This window comes from Astyanax mexicanus, chromosome 18, assembly GCF_023375975.1.
Source record: "Astyanax mexicanus isolate ESR-SI-001 chromosome 18, AstMex3_surface, whole genome shotgun sequence".
NCBI classification, from domain to species: Eukaryota; Metazoa; Chordata; class Actinopteri; order Characiformes; family Acestrorhamphidae; genus Astyanax; species Astyanax mexicanus.
The window spans coordinates 34,309,155-34,321,999 of NC_064425.1; the positions used below are offsets into that span (position 1 = coordinate 34,309,155).

Sequence of the window (12,845 nt, forward strand, 5' to 3'; positions counted from 1 at the left end):
GCCTCTCATCCTGAACTAAAGGCTCTCGCGGAGTCCTTGCGTCTAGCGACCTCTTTGACTCTGACAGGGCATTTACTTAGCAGGCCTTGCGAGCATTTCTCATGCTTTTGCAAAGCAATCTCAAGACATTACGGGGCAGATGCTGACATGGGCCGTACTTTCCGTTAGACGGAACAAAACAAGGAGCGCCTCACGGATTTGCGTGTCATCCTTTCGCAGGGGCCATGCTAATCTTCTCTGTATCGATCCAATTTTAGTATATGTGCTGCCGTAGCAAGCACGCTCCACGTGGCCCACGTCTCTCCCATATACCATTCCGCGCCTCAACAGGGTTTCTGCAAGAGGGCAGGCCTCAGAGGCTTATCAGGTGTCCTCTTGACACCTCACAGGCTGGGAGTGTCAAGCCCTCCCCACTTTGGACTCCAGTGACGCTTTTTTGTTTCACACGGGGCAGTACTTAGTATACATAGCACATTTTCTACCTTCGAACGCAGAAGAAGGTTCTTTGGATGCCAGGTGACTAAATGAAATCAAGCATGAGCTGAGAAGCAATGACTGAGCTGCATTGAAGAATGTCATAGGAAGGTGCTGGTCAGATCTATGAATTCCAAGCTTTTGGAGCTACCATTCCACTTCTTTTTTTTCACAGGAATATGCCTACTGGGAAAACATCAGCAAGTCTGACCTGAGCTTGACACTGGGGCAGATCTCCAAAGCGTGGGTCACAAGGCACCCCCGTTTTCTACGGCAAGGAACGCCTACAGCTGCTTTCCCAACACTTTGCTCAGCCAAACACAAAGCCGCAGAAACACAATTCTACATTGGTCACAGAAGCACGTCAGGGGAGAGCGCGCACGCAGTCCCCCACTACCAGAAATTATGCAGTCGAGATTCCCGCATTTGGGGAATTCGCAAAGGTCAGCACAGCCCGAGTGCAATGGCTGAGCCTCGCTCTGGGCGAACCACCTTTATGATCATGGTATCACCCCTGCCAGGTAAGTATGAAAGTTGTTGTTTTTGGGGAATGCTCATCCTGACCGCAGCTAATGCAGGAAGAGGGTGATGGTGTAATTCTTGAGGGGAGGGGCTTGATGAGATCGTAGCCCCGCCTCTCATCCTGAACTAAAGGCTCTCGCGGAGTCCTTGCGTCTAGCGACCTCTTTGACTCTGACAGGGCATTTACTTAGCAGGCCTTGCGAGCATTTCTCATGCTTTTGCAAAGCAATCTCAAGACATTACGGGGCAGATGCTGACATGGGCCGTACTTTCCGTTAGACGGAACAAAACAAGGAGCGCCTCACGGATTTGCGTGTCATCCTTTCGCAGGGGCCATGCTAATCTTCTCTGTATCGATCCAATTTTAGTATATGTGCTGCCGTAGCAAGCACGCTCCACGTGGCCCACGTCTCTCCCATATACCATTCCGCGCCTCAACAGGGTTTCTGCAAGAGGGCAGGCCTCAGAGGCTTATCAGGTGTCCTCTTGACACCTCACAGGCTGGGAGTGTCAAGCCCTCCCCACTTTGGACTCCAGTGACGCTTTTTTGTTTCACACGGGGCAGTACTTAGTATACATAGCACATTTTCTACCTTCGAACGCAGAAGAAGGTTCTTTGGATGCCAGGTGACTAAATGAAATCAAGCATGAGCTGAGAAGCAATGACTGAGCTGCATTGAAGAATGTCATAGGAAGGTGCTGGTCAGATCTATGAATTCCAAGCTTTTGGAGCTACCATTCCACTTCTTTTTTTTCACAGGAATATGCCTACTGGGAAAACATCAGCAAGTCTGACCTGAGCTTGACACTGGGGCAGATCTCCAAAGCGTGGGTCACGAGGCACCCCCGTTTTCTACGGCAAGGAACGCCTACAGCTGCTTTCCCAACACTTTGCTCAGCCAAACACAAAGCCGCAGAAACACAACTCTACATTGGTCACAGAAGCACGTCAGGGGAGAGCGCGCACGCAGTCCCCCACTACCAGAAATTATGCAGTCGAGATTCCCGCATTTGGGGAATTCGCAAAGGTCAGCACAGCCCGAGTGCAATGGCTGAGCCTCGCTCTGGGCGAACCACCTTTCTGATCATGGTATCACCCCTGCCAGGTAAGTATGAAAGTTGTTGTTTTTGGGGAATGCTCATCCTGACCGCAGCTAATGCAGGAAGAGGGTGATGGTGTAATTCTTGAGGGGAGGGGCTTGATGAGATCGTAGCCCCGCCTCTCATCCTGAACTAAAGGCTCTCGCGGAGTCCTTGCGTCTAGCGACCTCTTTGACTCTGACAGGGCATTTACTTAGCAGGCCTTGCGAGCATTTCTCATGCTTTTGCAAAGCAATCTCAAGACATTACGGGGCAGATGCTGACATGGGCCGTACTTTCCGTTAGACGGAACAAAACAAGGAGCGCCTCACGGATTTGCGTGTCATCCTTTCGCAGGGGCCATGCTAATCTTCTCTGTATCGATCCAATTTTAGTATATGTGCTGCCGTAGCAAGCACGCTCCACGTGGCCCACGTCTCTCCCATATACCATTCCGCGCCTCAACAGGGTTTCTGCAAGAGGGCAGGCCTCAGAGGCTTATCAGGTGTCCTCTTGACACCTCACAGGCTGGGAGTGTCAAGCCCTCCCCACTTTGGACTCCAGTGACGCTTTTTTGTTTCACACGGGGCAGTACTTAGTATACATAGCACATTTTCTACCTTCGAACGCAGAAGAAGGTTCTTTGGATGCCAGGTGACTAAATGAAATCAAGCATGAGCTGAGAAGCAGTGACTGAGCTGCATTGAAGAATGTCATAGGAAGGTGCTGGTCAGATCTATGAATTCCAAGCTTTTGGAGCTACCATTCCACTTCTTTTTTTTCACAGGAATATGCCTACTGGGAAAACATCAGCAAGTCTGACCTGAGCTTGACACTGGGGCAGATCTCCAAAGCGTGGGTCACAAGGCACCCCCGTTTTCTACGGCAAGGAACGCCTACAGCTGCTTTCCCAACACTTTGCTCAGCCAAACACAAAGCCGCAGAAACACAACTCTACATTGGTCACAGAAGCACGTCAGGGGAGAGCGCGCACGCAGTCCCCCACTACCAGAAATTATGCAGTCGAGATTCCCGCATTTGGGGAATTCGCAAAGGTCAGCACAGCCCGAGTGCAATGGCTGAGCCTCGCTCTGGGCGAACCACCTTTCTGATCATGGTATCACCCCTGCCAGGTAAGTATGAAAGTTGTTGTTTTTGGGGAATGCTCATCCTGACCGCAGCTAATGCAGGAAGAGGGTGATGGTGTAATTCTTGAGGGGAGGGGCTTGATGAGATCGTAGCCCCGCCTCTCATCCTGAACTAAAGGCTCTCGCGGAGTCCTTGCGTCTAGCGACCTCTTTGACTCTGACAGGGCATTTACTTAGCAGGCCTTGCGAGCATTTCTCATGCTTTTGCAAAGCAATCTCAAGACATTACGGGGCAGATGCTGACATGGGCCATACTTTCCGTTAGACGGAACAAAACAAGGAGCGCCTCACGGATTTGCGTGTCATCCTTTCGCAGGGGCCATGCTAATCTTCTCTGTATCGATCCAATTTTAGTATATGTGCTGCCGTAGCAAGCACGCTCCACGTGGCCCACGTCTCTCCCATATACCATTCCGCGCCTCAACAGGGTTTCTGCAAGAGGGCAGGCCTCAGAGGCTTATCAGGTGTCCTCTTGACACCTCACAGGCTGGGAGTGTCAAGCCCTCCCCACTTTGGACTCCAGTGACGCTTTTTTGTTTCACACGGGGCAGTACTTAGTATACATAGCACATTTTCTACCTTCGAACGCAGAAGAAGGTTCTTTGGATGCCAGGTGACTAAATGAAATCAAGCATGAGCTGAGAAGCAATGACTGAGCTGCATTGAAGAATGTCATAGGAAGGTGCTGGTCAGATCTATGAATTCCAAGCTTTTGGAGCTACCATTCCACTTCTTTTTTTTCACAGGAATATGCCTACTGGGAAAACATCAGCAAGTCTGACCTGAGCTTGACACTGGGGCAGATCTCCAAAGCGTGGGTCACAAGGCACCCCCGTTTTCTACGGCAAGGAACGCCTATAGCTGCTTTCCCAACACTTTGCTCAGCCAAACACAAAGCCGCAGAAACACAACTCTACATTGGTCACAGAAGCACGTCAGGGGAGAGCGCGCACGCAGTCCCCCCCTACCAGAAATTATGCAGTCGAGATTCCCGCGTTTGGGGAATTCGCAAAGGTCAGCACAGCCCGAGTGCAATGGCTGAGCCTCGCTCTGGGCGAACCACCTTTCTGATCATGGTATCACCCCTGCCAGGTAAGTATGAAAGTTGTTGTTTTTGGGGAATGCTCATCCTGACCGCAGCTAATGCAGGAAGAGGGTGATGGTGTAATTCTTGAGGGGAGGGGCTTGATGAGATCGTAGCCCCGCCTCTCATCCTGAACTAAAGGCTCTCGCGGAGTCCTTGCGTCTAGCGACCTCTTTGACTCTGACAGGGCATTTACTTAGCAGGCCTTGCGAGCATTTCTCATGCTTTTGCAAAGCAATCTCAAGACATTACGGGGCAGATGCTGACATGGGCCGTACTTTCCGTTAGACGGAACAAAACAAGGAGCGCATCACGGATTTGCGTGTCATCCTTTCGCAGGGGCCATGCTAATCTTCTCTGTATCGATCCAATTTTAGTATATGTGCTGCCGTAGCAAGCATGCTCCACGTGGCCCACGTCTCTCCCATATACCATTCCGCACCTCAACAGGGTTTCTGCAAGAGGGCAGGCCTCAGAGGCTTATCAGGTGTCCTCTTGACACCTCACAGGCTGGGAGTGTCAAGCCCTCCCCACTTTGGACTCCAGTGACGCTTTTTTGTTTCACACGGGGCAGTACTTAGTATACATAGCACATTTTCTACCTTCGAACGCAGAAGAAGGTTCTTTGGATGCCAGGTGACTAAATGAAATCAAGCATGAGCTGAGAAGCAATGACTCAGCTGCATTGAAGAATGTCATAGGAAGGTGCTGGTCAGATCTATGAATTCCAAGCTTTTGGAGCTACCATTCCACTTCTTTTTTTTCACAGGAATATGCCTACTGGGAAAACATCAGCAAGTCTGACCTGAGCTTGACACTGGGGCAGATCTCCAAAGCGTGGGTCACAAGGCACCCCCGTTTTCTACGGCAAGGAACGCCTACAGCTGCTTTCCCAACACTTTGCTCAGCCAAACACAAAGCCGCAGAAACACAACTCTACATTGGTCACAGAAGCACGTCAGGGGAGAGCGCGCACGCAGTCCCCCACTACCAGAAATTATGCAGTCGAGATTCCCGCATTTGGGGAATTCGCAAAGGTCAGCACAGCCCGAGTGCAATGGCTGAGCCTCGCTCTGGGCGAACCACCTTTCTGATCATGGTATCACCCCTGCCAGGTAAGTATGAAAGTTGTTGTTTTTGGGGAATGCTCATCCTGACCGCAGCTAATGCAGGAAGAGGGTGATGGTGTAATTCTTGAGGGGAGGGGCTTGATGAGATCGTAGCCCCGCCTCTCATCCTGAACTAAAGGCTCTCGCGGAGTCCTTGCGTCTAGCGACCTCTTTGACTCTGACAGGGCATTTACTTAGCAGGCCTTGCGAGCATTTCTCATGCTTTTGCAAAGCAATCTCAAGACATTACGGGGCAGATGCTGACATGGGCCGTACTTTCCGTTAGACGGAACAAAACAAGGAGCGCCTCACGGATTTGCGTGTCATCCTTTCGCAGGGGCCATGCTAATCTTCTCTGTATCGATCCAATTTTAGTATATGTGCTGCCGTAGCAAGCACGCTCCACGTGGCCCACGTCTCTCCCATATACCATTCCGCGCCTCAACAGGGTTTCTGCAAGAGGGCAGGCCTCAGAGGCTTATCAGGTGTCCTCTTGACACCTCACAGGCTGGGAGTGTCAAGCCCTCCCCACTTTGGACTCCAGTGACGCTTTTTTGTTTCACACGGGGCAGTACTTAGTATACATAGCACATTTTCTACCTTCGAACGCAGAAGAAGGTTCTTTGGATGCCAGGTGACTAAATGAAATCAAGCATGAGCTGAGAAGCAATGACTGAGCTGCATTGAAGAATGTCATAGGAAGGTGCTGGTCAGATCTATGAATTCCAAGCTTTTGGAGCTACCATTCCACTTCTTTTTTTTCACAGGAATATGCCTACTGGGAAAACATCAGCAAGTCTGACCTGAGCTTGACACTGGGGCAGATCTCCAAAGCGTGGGTCACAAGGCACCCCCGTTTTCTATGGCAAGGAACGCCTACAGCTGCTTTCCCAACACTTTGCTCAGCCAAACACAAAGCCGCAGAAACACAACTCTACATTGGTCACAGAAGCACGTCAGAGGAGAGCGCGCACGCAGTCCCCCACTACCAGAAATTATGCAGTCGAGATTCCCGCATTTGGGGAATTCGCAAAGGTCAGCACAGCCCGAGTGCAATGGCTGAGCCTCGCTCTGGGCGAACCACCTTTCTGATCATGGTATCACCCCTGCCAGGTAAGTATGAAAGTTGTTGTTTTTGGGGAATGCTCATCCTGACCGCAGCTAATGCAGGAAGAAGGTGATGGTGTAATTCTTGAGGGGAGGGGCTTGATGAGATCGTAGCCCCGCCTCTCATCCTGAACTAAAGGCTCTCGCGGAGTCCTTGCGTCTAGCGACCTCTTTGACTCTGACAGGGCATTTACTTAGCAGGCCTTGCGAGCATTTCTCATGCTTTTGCAAAGCAATCTCAAGACATTACGGGGCAGATGCTGACATGGGCCGTACTTTCCGTTAGACGGAACAAAACAAGGAGCGCCTCACGGATTTTCGTGTCATCCTTTCGCAGGGGCCATGCTAATCTTCTCTGTATCGATCCAATTTTAGTATATGTGCTGCCGTAGCAAGCACGCTCCACGTGGCCCACGTCTCTCCCATATACCATTCCGCGCCTCAACAGGGTTTCTGCAAGAGGGCAGGCCTCAGAGGCTTATCAGGTGTCCTCTTGACACCTCACAGGCTGGGAGTGTCAAGCCCTCCCCACTTTGGACTCCAGTGACGCTTTTTTGTTTCACACGGGGCAGTACTTAGTATACATAGCACATTTTCTACCTTCGAACGCAGAAGAAGGTTCTTTGGATGCCAGGTGACTAAATGAAATCAAGCATGAGCTGAGAAGCAATGACTGAGCTGCATTGAAGAATGTCATAGGAAGGTGCTGGTCAGATCTATGAATTCCAAGCTTTTGGAGCTACCATTCCACTTCTTTTTTTTCACAGGAATATGCCTACTGGGAAAACATCAGCAAGTCTGACCTGAGCTTGACACTGGGGCAGATCTCCAAAGCGTGGGTCACAAGGCACCCCCGTTTTCTACGGCAAGGAACGCCTACAGCTGCTTTCCCAACACTTTGCTCAGCCAAACACAAAGCCGCAGAAACACAACTCTACATTGGTCACAGAAGCACGTCAGGGGAGAGCGCGCACGCAGTCCCCCACTACCAGAAATTATGCAGTCGAGATTCCCCCATTTGGGGAATTCGCAAAGGTCAGCACAGCCCGAGTGCAATGGCTGAGCCTCGCTCTGGGCGAACCACCTTTCTGATCATGGTATCACCCCTGCCAGGTAAGTATGAAAGTTGTTGTTTTTGGGGAATGCTCATCCTGACCGCAGCTAATGCAGGAAGAGGGTGATGGTGTAATTCTTGAGGGGAGGGGCTTGATGAGATCGTAGCCCCGCCTCTCATCCTGAACTAAAGGCTCTCGCGGAGTCCTTGCGTCTAGCGACCTCTTTGACTCTGACAGGGCATTTACTTAGCAGGCCTTGCGAGCATTTCTCATGCTTTTGCAAAGCAATCTCAAGACATTACGGGGCAGATGCTGACATGGGCCGTACTTTCCGTTAGACGGAACAAAACAAGGAGCGCCTCACGGATTTGCGTGTCATCCTTTCGCAGGGGCCATGCTAATCTTCTCTGTATCGATCCAATTTTAGTATATGTGCTGCCGTAGCAAGCACGCTCCACGTGGCCCACGTCTCTCCCATATACCATTCCGCGCCTCAACAGGGTTTCTGCAAGAGGGCAGGCCTCAGAGGCTTATCAGGTGTCCTCTTGACACCTCACAGGCTGGGAGTGTCAAGCCCTCCCCACTTTGGACTCCAGTGACGCTTTTTTGTTTCACACGGGGCAGTACTTAGTATACATAGCACATTTTCTACCTTCGAACGCAGAAGAAGGTTCTTTGGATGCCAGGTGACTAAATGAAATCAAGCATGAGCTGAGAAGCAATGACTGAGCTGCATTGAAGAATGTCATAGGAAGGTGCTGGTCAGATCTATGAATTCCAAGCTTTTGGAGCTACCATTCCACTTCTTTTTTTTCACAGGAATATGCCTACTGGGAAAACATCAGCAAGTCTGACCTGAGCTTGACACTGGGGCAGATCTCCAAAGCGTGGGTCACAAGGCACCGCCGTTTTCTACGGCAAGGAACGCCTACAGCTGCTTTCCCAACACTTTGCTCAGCCAAACACAAAGCCGCAGAAACACAACTCTACATTGGTCACAAAAGCACGTCAGGGGAGAGCGCGCACGCAGTCCCCCACTACCAGAAATTATGCAGTCGAGATTCCCGCATTTGGGGAATTCGCAAAGGTCAGCTCAGCCCGAGTACAATGGCTGAGCCTCGCTCTGGGCGAACCACCTTTCTGATCATGGTATCACCCCTGCCAGGTAAGTATGAAAGTTGTTGTTTTTGGGGAATGCTCATCCTGACCGCAGCTAATGCAGGAAGAGGGTGATGGTGTAATTCTTGAGGGGAGGGGCTTGATGAGATCGTAGCCCCGCCTCTCATCCTGAACTAAAGGCTCTCGCGGAGTCCTTGCGTCTAGCGACCTCTTTGACTCTGACAGGGCATTTACTTAGCAGGCCTTGCGAGCATTTCTCATGCTTTTGCAAAGCAATCTCAAGACATTACGGGGCAGATGCTGACATGGGCCGTACTTTCCGTTAGACGGAACAAAACAAGGAGCGCCTCACGGATTTGCGTGTCATCCTTTCGCAGGGGCCATGCTAATCTTCTCTGTATCGATCCAATTTTAGTATATGTGCTGCCGTAGCAAGCACGCTCCACGTGGCCCACGTCTCTCCCATATACCATTCCGCGCCTCAACAGGGTTTCTGCAAGAGGGCAGGCCTCAGAGGCTTATCAGGTGTCCTCTTGACACCTCACAGGCTGGGAGTGTCAAGCCCTCCCCACTTTGGACTCCAGTGACGCTTTTTTGTTTCACACGGGGCAGTACTTAGTATACATAGCACATTTTCTACCTTCGAACGCAGAAGAAGGTTCTTTGGATGCCAGGTGACTAAATGAAATCAAGCATGAGCTGAGAAGCAATGACTGAGCTGCATTGAAGAATGTCATAGGAAGGTGCTGGTCAGATCTATGAATTCCAAGCTTTTGGAGCTACCATTCCACTTCTTTTTTTGCACAGGAATATGCCTACTGGGAAAACATCAGCAAGTCTGACCTGAGCTTGACACTGGGGCAGATCTCCAAAGCGTGGGTCACAAGGCACCCCCGTTTTCTACGGCAAGGAACGCCTACAGCTGCTTTCCCAACACTTTGCTCAGCCAAACACAAAGCCGCAGAAACACAACTCTACATTGGTCACAGAAGCACGTCAGGGGAGAGCGCGCACGCAGTCCCCCACTACCAGAAATTATGCAGTCGAGATTCCCGCATTTGGGGAATTCGCAAAGGTCAGCACAGCCCGAGTGCAATGGCTGAGCCTCGCTCTCGGCGAACCACCTTTCTGATCACGGTATCACCCCTGCCAGGTAAGTATGAAAGTTGTTGTTTTTGGGGAATGCTCATCCTGACCGCAGCTAATGCAGGAAGAGGGTGATGGTGTAATTCTTGAGGGGAGGGGCTTGATGAGATCGTAGCCCCGCCTCTCATCCTGAACTAAAGGCTCTCGCGGAGTCCTTGCGTCTAGCGACCTCTTTGACTCTGACAGAGCATTTACTTAGCAGGCCTTGCGAGCATTTCTCATGCTTTTGCAAAGCAATCTCAAGACATTACGGGGCAGATGCTGACATGGGCCGTACTTTCCGTTAGACGGAACAAAACAAGGAGCGCCTCACGGATTTGCGTGTCATCCTTTCGCAGGGGCCATGCTAATCTTCTCTGTATCGATCCAATTTTAGTATATGTGCTGCCGTAGCAAGCACGCTCCACGTGGCCCACGTCTCTCCCATATACCATTCCGCGCCTCAACAGGGTTTCTGCAAGAGGGCAGGCCTCAGAGGCTTATCAGGTGTCCTCTTGACACCTCACAGGCTGGGAGTGTCAAGCCCTCCCCACTTTGGACACCAGTGACGCTTTTTTGTTTCACACGGGGCAGTACTTAGTATACATAGCACATTTTCTACCTTCGAACGCAGAAGAAGGTTCTTTGGATGCCAGGTGACTAAATGAAATCAAGCATGAGCTGAGAAGCAATGACTGAGCTGCATTGAAGAATGTCATAGGAAGGTGCTGGTCAGATCTATGAATTCCAAGCTTTTGGAGCTACCATTCCATTTCTTTTTTTTCACAGGAATATGCCTACTGGGAAAACATCAGCAAGTCTGACCTGAGCTTGACACTGGGGCAGATCTCCAAAGCGTGGGTCACAAGGCACCCCCGTTTTCTACGGCAAGGAACGCCTACAGCTGCTTTCCCAACACTTTGCTCAGCCAAACACAAAGCCGCAGAAACACAACTCTACATTGGTCACAGAAGCACGTCAGGGGAGAGCGCGCACGCAGTCCCCCACTACCAGAAATTATGCAGTCGAGATTCCCGCATTTGGGGAATTCGCAAAGGTCAGCACAGCCCGAGTGCAATGGCTGAGCCTCGCTCTGGGCGAACCACCTTTCTGATCATGGTATCACCCCTGCCAGGTAAGTATGAAAGTTGTTGTTTTTGGGGAATGCTCATCCTGACCGCAGCTAATGCAGGAAGAGGGTGATGGTGTAATTCTTGAGGGGAGGGGCTTGATGAGATCGTAGCCCCGCCTCTCATCCTGAACTAAAGGCTCTCGCGGAGTCCTTGCGTCTAGCGACCTCTTTGACTCTGACAGGGCATTTACTTAGCAGGCCTTGCGAGCATTTCTCATGCTTTTGCAAAGCAATCTCAAGACATTACGGGGCAGATGCTGACATGGGCCGTACTTTCCGTTAGACGGAACAAAACAAGGAGTGCCTCACGGATTTGCGTGTCATCCTTTCGCAGGGGCCATGCTAATCTTCTCTGTATCGATCCAATTTTAGTATATGTGCTGCCGTAGCAAGCACGCTCCACGTGGCCCACGTCTCTCCCATATACCATTCCGCGCCTCAACAGGGTTTCTGCAAGAGGGCAGGCCTCAGAGGCTTATCAGGTGTCCTCTTGACACCTCACAGGCTGGGAGTGTCAAGCCCTCCCCACTTTGGACTCCAGTGACGCTTTTTTGTTTCACACGGGGCAGTACTTAGTATACATAGCACATTTTCTACCTTCGAACGCAGAAGAAGGTTCTTTGGATGCCAGGTGACTAAATGAAATCAAGCATGAGCTGAGAAGCAATGACTGAGCTGCATTGAAGAATGTCATAGGAAGGTGCTGGTCAGATCTATGAATTCCAAGCTTTTGGAGCTACCATTCCACTTCTTTTTTTTCACAGGAATATGCCTACTGGGAAAACATCAGCAAGTCTGACCTGAGCTTGACACTGGGGCAGATCTCCAAAGCGTGGGTCACAAGGCACCCCCGTTTTCTACGGCAAGGAACGCCTACAGCTGCTTTCCCAACACTTTGCTCAGCCAAACACAAAGCCGCAGAAACACAACTCTACATTGGTCACAGAAGCACGTCAGGGGAGAGCGCGCACGCAGTCCCCCACTACCAGAAATTATGCAGTCGAGATTCCCGCATTTGGGGAATTCGCAAAGGTCAGCACAGCCCGAGTGCAATGGCTGAGCCTCGCTCTGGGCGAACCACCTTTCTGATCATGGTATCACCCCTGCCAGGTAAGTATGAAAGTTGTTGTTTTTGGGGAATGCTCATCCTGACCGCAGCTAATGCAGGAAGAGGGTGATGGTGTAATTCTTGAGGGGAGGGGCTTGATGAGATCGTAGCCCCGCCTCTCATCCTGAACTAAAGGCTCTCGCGGAGTCCTTGCGTCTAGCGACCTCTTTGACTCTGACAGGGCATTTACTTAGCAGGCCTTGCGAGCATTTCTCATGCTTTTGCAAAGCAATCTCAAGACATTACGGGGCAGATGCTGACATGGGCCGTACTTTCCGTTAGATGGAACAAAACAAGGAGCGCCTCACGGATTTGCGTGTCATCCTTTCGCAGGGGCCATGCTAATCTTCTCTGTATCGATCCAATTTTAGTATATGTGCTGCCGTAGCAAGCACGCTCCACGTGGCCCACGTCTCTCCCATATACCATTCCGCGCCTCAACAGGGTTTCTGCAAGAGGGCAGGCCTCAGAGGCTTATCAGGTGTCCTCTTGACACCTCACAGGCTGGGAGTGTCAAGCCCTCCCCACTTTGGACTCCAGTGACGCTTTTTTGTTTCACACGGGGCAGTACTTAGTATACATAGCACATTTTCTACCTTCGAACGCAGAAGAAGGTTCTTTGGATGCCAGGTGACTAAATGAAATCAAGCATGAGCTGAGAAGCAATGACTGAGCTGCATTGAAGAATGTCATAGGAAGGTGCTGGTCAGATCTATGAATTCCAAGCTTTTGGAGCTACCATTCCACTTCTTTTTTTTCACAGGAATATGCCTACTGGGAAA

The 12,845-nt window shown here is 50.8% G+C and overlaps 23 non-coding genes across 23 annotated transcripts; all 23 read right to left on the bottom strand.

Moving 5' to 3' along the window:
* Positions 1–174: 174 nt before the first annotated feature.
* On the bottom strand, positions 175–281 carry LOC125783697 (U6 spliceosomal RNA). The gene has a single exon (XR_007426417.1). It is a non-coding gene; the product is annotated as a U6 spliceosomal RNA (small nuclear RNA).
* A 558-nt stretch (positions 282–839) lies between these two features.
* LOC125783298 (U1 spliceosomal RNA) lies at positions 840–1,003 on the bottom strand. Its single transcript, XR_007426019.1, has one exon. It is a non-coding gene; the product is annotated as a U1 spliceosomal RNA (small nuclear RNA).
* Positions 1,004–1,281: 278 nt separating this feature from the next.
* Positions 1,282–1,388, bottom strand: LOC125783698 (U6 spliceosomal RNA). Its single transcript, XR_007426418.1, has one exon. It is a non-coding gene; the product is annotated as a U6 spliceosomal RNA (small nuclear RNA).
* Positions 1,389–1,946: 558 nt separating this feature from the next.
* LOC125783318 (U1 spliceosomal RNA) lies at positions 1,947–2,110 on the bottom strand. The gene has a single exon (XR_007426040.1). It is a non-coding gene; the product is annotated as a U1 spliceosomal RNA (small nuclear RNA).
* Positions 2,111–2,388: 278 nt separating this feature from the next.
* Positions 2,389–2,495, bottom strand: LOC125783699 (U6 spliceosomal RNA). The gene has a single exon (XR_007426419.1). It is a non-coding gene; the product is annotated as a U6 spliceosomal RNA (small nuclear RNA).
* Positions 2,496–3,053: 558 nt separating this feature from the next.
* LOC125783319 (U1 spliceosomal RNA) lies at positions 3,054–3,217 on the bottom strand. The gene has a single exon (XR_007426041.1). It is a non-coding gene; the product is annotated as a U1 spliceosomal RNA (small nuclear RNA).
* A 278-nt stretch (positions 3,218–3,495) lies between these two features.
* On the bottom strand, positions 3,496–3,602 carry LOC125783700 (U6 spliceosomal RNA). The gene has a single exon (XR_007426420.1). It is a non-coding gene; the product is annotated as a U6 spliceosomal RNA (small nuclear RNA).
* A 558-nt stretch (positions 3,603–4,160) lies between these two features.
* On the bottom strand, positions 4,161–4,324 carry LOC125783471 (U1 spliceosomal RNA). Its single transcript, XR_007426194.1, has one exon. It is a non-coding gene; the product is annotated as a U1 spliceosomal RNA (small nuclear RNA).
* A 278-nt stretch (positions 4,325–4,602) lies between these two features.
* Positions 4,603–4,709, bottom strand: LOC125783943 (U6 spliceosomal RNA). Its single transcript, XR_007426663.1, has one exon. It is a non-coding gene; the product is annotated as a U6 spliceosomal RNA (small nuclear RNA).
* Positions 4,710–5,267: 558 nt separating this feature from the next.
* LOC125783321 (U1 spliceosomal RNA) lies at positions 5,268–5,431 on the bottom strand. The gene has a single exon (XR_007426042.1). It is a non-coding gene; the product is annotated as a U1 spliceosomal RNA (small nuclear RNA).
* A 278-nt stretch (positions 5,432–5,709) lies between these two features.
* LOC125783702 (U6 spliceosomal RNA) lies at positions 5,710–5,816 on the bottom strand. Its single transcript, XR_007426422.1, has one exon. It is a non-coding gene; the product is annotated as a U6 spliceosomal RNA (small nuclear RNA).
* Positions 5,817–6,374: 558 nt separating this feature from the next.
* Positions 6,375–6,538, bottom strand: LOC125783498 (U1 spliceosomal RNA). The gene has a single exon (XR_007426221.1). It is a non-coding gene; the product is annotated as a U1 spliceosomal RNA (small nuclear RNA).
* Positions 6,539–6,816: 278 nt separating this feature from the next.
* LOC125783918 (U6 spliceosomal RNA) lies at positions 6,817–6,923 on the bottom strand. Its single transcript, XR_007426638.1, has one exon. It is a non-coding gene; the product is annotated as a U6 spliceosomal RNA (small nuclear RNA).
* Positions 6,924–7,481: 558 nt separating this feature from the next.
* On the bottom strand, positions 7,482–7,645 carry LOC125783465 (U1 spliceosomal RNA). Its single transcript, XR_007426188.1, has one exon. It is a non-coding gene; the product is annotated as a U1 spliceosomal RNA (small nuclear RNA).
* Positions 7,646–7,923: 278 nt separating this feature from the next.
* Positions 7,924–8,030, bottom strand: LOC125783703 (U6 spliceosomal RNA). Its single transcript, XR_007426423.1, has one exon. It is a non-coding gene; the product is annotated as a U6 spliceosomal RNA (small nuclear RNA).
* A 558-nt stretch (positions 8,031–8,588) lies between these two features.
* LOC125783495 (U1 spliceosomal RNA) lies at positions 8,589–8,752 on the bottom strand. The gene has a single exon (XR_007426218.1). It is a non-coding gene; the product is annotated as a U1 spliceosomal RNA (small nuclear RNA).
* A 278-nt stretch (positions 8,753–9,030) lies between these two features.
* Positions 9,031–9,137, bottom strand: LOC125783704 (U6 spliceosomal RNA). The gene has a single exon (XR_007426424.1). It is a non-coding gene; the product is annotated as a U6 spliceosomal RNA (small nuclear RNA).
* Positions 9,138–9,695: 558 nt separating this feature from the next.
* LOC125783562 (U1 spliceosomal RNA) lies at positions 9,696–9,859 on the bottom strand. Its single transcript, XR_007426285.1, has one exon. It is a non-coding gene; the product is annotated as a U1 spliceosomal RNA (small nuclear RNA).
* Positions 9,860–10,137: 278 nt separating this feature from the next.
* On the bottom strand, positions 10,138–10,244 carry LOC125783705 (U6 spliceosomal RNA). The gene has a single exon (XR_007426425.1). It is a non-coding gene; the product is annotated as a U6 spliceosomal RNA (small nuclear RNA).
* Positions 10,245–10,802: 558 nt separating this feature from the next.
* LOC125783322 (U1 spliceosomal RNA) lies at positions 10,803–10,966 on the bottom strand. Its single transcript, XR_007426043.1, has one exon. It is a non-coding gene; the product is annotated as a U1 spliceosomal RNA (small nuclear RNA).
* A 278-nt stretch (positions 10,967–11,244) lies between these two features.
* On the bottom strand, positions 11,245–11,351 carry LOC125783916 (U6 spliceosomal RNA). The gene has a single exon (XR_007426636.1). It is a non-coding gene; the product is annotated as a U6 spliceosomal RNA (small nuclear RNA).
* Positions 11,352–11,909: 558 nt separating this feature from the next.
* Positions 11,910–12,073, bottom strand: LOC125783323 (U1 spliceosomal RNA). The gene has a single exon (XR_007426044.1). It is a non-coding gene; the product is annotated as a U1 spliceosomal RNA (small nuclear RNA).
* A 278-nt stretch (positions 12,074–12,351) lies between these two features.
* On the bottom strand, positions 12,352–12,458 carry LOC125783706 (U6 spliceosomal RNA). Its single transcript, XR_007426426.1, has one exon. It is a non-coding gene; the product is annotated as a U6 spliceosomal RNA (small nuclear RNA).
* Positions 12,459–12,845: the final 387 nt, after the last annotated feature.